The sequence below is a fragment of the Bison bison genome, unplaced genomic scaffold (genome assembly GCF_000754665.1).
Source record: "Bison bison bison isolate TAMUID 2011002044 unplaced genomic scaffold, Bison_UMD1.0 scf7180017864481, whole genome shotgun sequence".
NCBI classification, from domain to species: Eukaryota; Metazoa; Chordata; class Mammalia; order Artiodactyla; family Bovidae; genus Bison; species Bison bison.
This window is the reverse complement of record NW_011495041.1, coordinates 3,179,073-3,183,020: the sequence shown is the minus strand read 5'-3', so window position 1 is coordinate 3,183,020 and position 3,948 is coordinate 3,179,073.

Below are 3,948 nucleotides of genomic sequence, written 5' to 3'. Positions count from 1 at the left end.
ACAGGAGTTCCAGAAAAACATCTATTTCTGCTTTATTGACTATGCCAAAGCCTTTGACTGTGTGGATCACAGTAAACTGTGGACAATTCTGAAAGAGATGGGAATACCAGACCACCTGATCTACCTCTTGAAAAACCTGTATGCAGGTCAGGAAGCAACAGTTAGAACTGGACACGAAACAACAGACTGGTTCCAAATAGGAAAAGGAGTACGTCAAGGCTGTATATTGTCACCCTGCTTATTTAACTTATCTGCAGAGTACATCATGAGAAACGCTGGACTGGAAGAACACAAGCTGGAATCCATATTGCTGGGAGAAATATCAATAACCTCAGATATGCAGATGACACCACCCTTATGGCAGAAAGTGAAGAGGAACTCAAAAGCCTCTTGATGAAAGTGAAAGTGGAGAGAGAAAAAGTTGGCTTAAAGCTCAACATTCAGAAAACGCAGATCATGGCATTCGGTCCCATCACTTCATGGGAAGTAGATGGGGAAACAGTGGAAAGAGTGTCAGACTTTATTTTTCTGGGCTCCAAAATCACTGCAGATGGTGACTGCGGCCATGATGAATGGATAAGAAAGCTATGGTACATATACACAATGGAGTATTACTCAGCCATTAAAAAGAACACATTTGAATCAGTTCTAATGAGGTGGATGAAACTGGAGCCTATTATACAGAGTGAAGTAAGCCAGAAGGAAAAACATCAATACAATATACTAACGCATATATATGGAATTTAGAAAGATGGTAACAATAACCCGGTGTACGAGACAGCAAAAGAGACACTGATGTATAGAACAGTCTTATGGACTCTGTGGGAAAGGGAGAGGGTGGGAAGATTTGGGAGAATGACATTGAAACATGTAAAATATCATGTAAGAAACGAGTTGCCAGTCTAGGTTCGATGCACGATACTGGATGCTTGGGGCTAGTGCACTGGGACGACCCAGAGGGATGGTATGGGGAGGGAGGAAGGAGGAGGGTTCAGGATGGGGAACACATGTATACCTGTGGCGGATTCATTTTTATATTTGGCAAAACTAATACAATTATGTGAAGTTTAAAAATAAAATTAAATTAAAAAAAATAAATAAAAGATGCTTGCTCCTTGGAAGGAAAGTTATGACCAACTTAGATAGCATATTAAAAAGCAGAGACATTACTTTGCCAAGAAAGGTCCATCTGGTCAAGGCTATGGTTTTTCCAGTAGTCATGTATGGATGTGAGAGTTGGACTATAAAGAAAGCTCAGTGCCAAAGAATTGATGCTTTTGAACTGCAGTGCTGGAGAAGACTCTTGCGAGTCCCTTGGACTGCAAGAGGATCCAACCAGTCCATTCTAAAGGAGATCAGTCCTTGGTGTTCATTGGAAAGACTGATGTTGAAGCTGAAACTCCAATACTTGGCCACCTCATGTGAAGAGCTGACCCGTTGGAAAAACCCCTGATGTTGGGAAAGATTAGGGGCAGGAGGAGAAGGGGACAACAGAGGATGAGGTGGTTGGAAGGCATCACTGACTCAGCGGACATGGGTTTGGGTGGACTCCGGGACTTGGCGATAGACTGGGAGGCCTGGTGTGCTGCGGTTCGTGGGGTCGCAAAGAGTCGGACACGACTGAGCTGAACTGAACTGAACCTGTGTCCTGGCATGAGACTGGCCCGGAGGCTTGCTGATGAGCAAAGGAGGCAAGGTGAAAGTTAAAGAAAGGCACTGCTCTGAGATGGCTTCCCATTCTTTTCAATTCTGGGAGGAAAAACTCTCTGAGAACTGAAAGCCTTACTCAGTCTTGTGAAAAGTTAAACTGAGGTATATTAACTGTTTTAATAGTTTATTTGAGCAAAGAGTAATTTGAGTCAGTCAGCATCCACCTAGGAAACAGAGCATCTCTGAGGAGCCGTACAAAATGAAAGCGTCCTAAAGGCAGAGGGAGCAGGAACAAGGGGACAGGGAGACAGGCTCGGACCTGGGACCCTTTGTGGCGGTGCTTGTACCTGGGCACACCTCTCCTCTAGCAACAAAATACAAAGAAACTGTATGGGACTACAAATAAAAATAACTGCCTGCATGAGCAGTTGGGGCAAATTTTGGAGAAAAGATACAAAGAGACAAAAAAAAAAAAACAAAAAAAACCCAACTGCCACTTTTTAAGTTGTTGTTATTCAGTTGCTAAGTCAAATTGATAATTTGGGTCTGACCCTTTGTGACCCCATGGACTTCAGCACACCAGGCTCCTCTGTCCTGGACCACCTATCCCGGAGTCAGCTCAAATCCATGTCCATCGAGTCAGTGATGCTCTCCATCTCATCCTGTGCCATCCCCTTCTCCTGCCTTCAGTCTTCCCCAGCATCAGGGTCTTTTCCAATGAGTTGGCTCTTCGCACCAAGTGGCCAAACTATTGAAACTTCAGCTTCAGCATCAGTCCTTCTAGTGAGTATTCAGGACTGATTTCCTTTATGATCGACTGGTTTGATCTCCTGGCAGTCCAAGGGACTCTCAAGAGTCTTCTCTAGTATCACAATTCGAAAGCATCAGTTCTTCAACACTCAGCCTTCATTATGTTCCCACTCTCACATCTGCACATGACTACTGGAAAAACCATAGCTTTGGCTGGAGCAAAAGCAGGGTATTGCACAGGCCCTCTGCACACACCAGTGCTACCTTAACCAGTGTAGGAATCTGACAATTCCTGATTGACTAGTTAAAGATTCCATTTCTGGGAGAGCTGAAACTGTAATTAAATTACAGCTTGGTAACATGGGGCTTAACACAAACGATTCCACTGGGGGCCTGTTATCTTGTTTTAAACAGCCTCAGCCAGAGGTGTAAAATTTATCTTAGTGGTATTTTTAATAGTTAAGCATTTAAAGATATATGTACTAAAATAGTTTTGGAAAATACATGAGCATGGTAAATTCAAATGGCCCAAAAGGGTGAGCAGGTAAGTCAGCACCTCCCTTCCCCAGAGCTGATAGGGGAAGTTTTGGTTTAGGGCCTGGGTCGGGGGGAGAGGAGGTCCTGGTAAGCTCTCCTTTCTCCTCAGGCCTGTTCTAGATGCTCAGACCAGAGGGCTCTGGCTTGCTGGCCAGAGAGAGTGATGGTGGGGATGAGATGAGTCCCCAGTGCCCAAGAAAGGCATTCGATTCACATATCTAACTAGCTGTTTAGGTGGGGCTGGAAGTCACTCATTGTCAAATGCTCCTGAGTACGACACTGATCCAGACATTTGGGGTACAGCATCTTGGAGGTGAAGAGCCAGGAAGGGGTGGGTGGATGAGTACCTGATGTGAGAAACAGGGCAAAATCTACCCACTTCCCCACCACTCTTAACGACAAATCAAACATTCCTAGAACATTAAAAAAAAAAAAATGACTTGCTCTTTGAAAAACCCAGCTTGTTAACATTTCTGGAACATTTTATCTCCAAAACAAAAGTAAACAATAAGGACATTCCCCAGTCACTCTCACACTAACTTATTAAGAACCACTTTTTCAGAACTTGCCTATGGTTCGCCATCGTGTGCTTGTCTTAAATTGTTTAATTTCTCTGCTATTACGCAAACAAATTCGTCTTCCTGGTAAAATACCTAGTTCCCAACAAAACCAGATTGAAGCACTCTCCCACCAAGTGAACTGGTGTGACTTGTCTTCCTGGTAAAATTGGACTGAATTTCTCACTTCAAACCAGTTCAGAGTTCTTATTCCCATGCAAATGAAGAGCTTTACGAGAAAAAGAATATATATACCATGTTGGTTCATGCACAACTATTTGCATATGTAGCAGGACTTCTATTAATTTAAATACCTCATCATCTCTGGAATTACTGTGATTATGAGTCCTGTTATATACAGCACTAAAAGTAAACTCAAAACATGCTTGTAAGAAAACTGTAAGGGGGAAAACAGTCCTGATCAAGTGGCATTTGAAGGAAAATTACTATTACT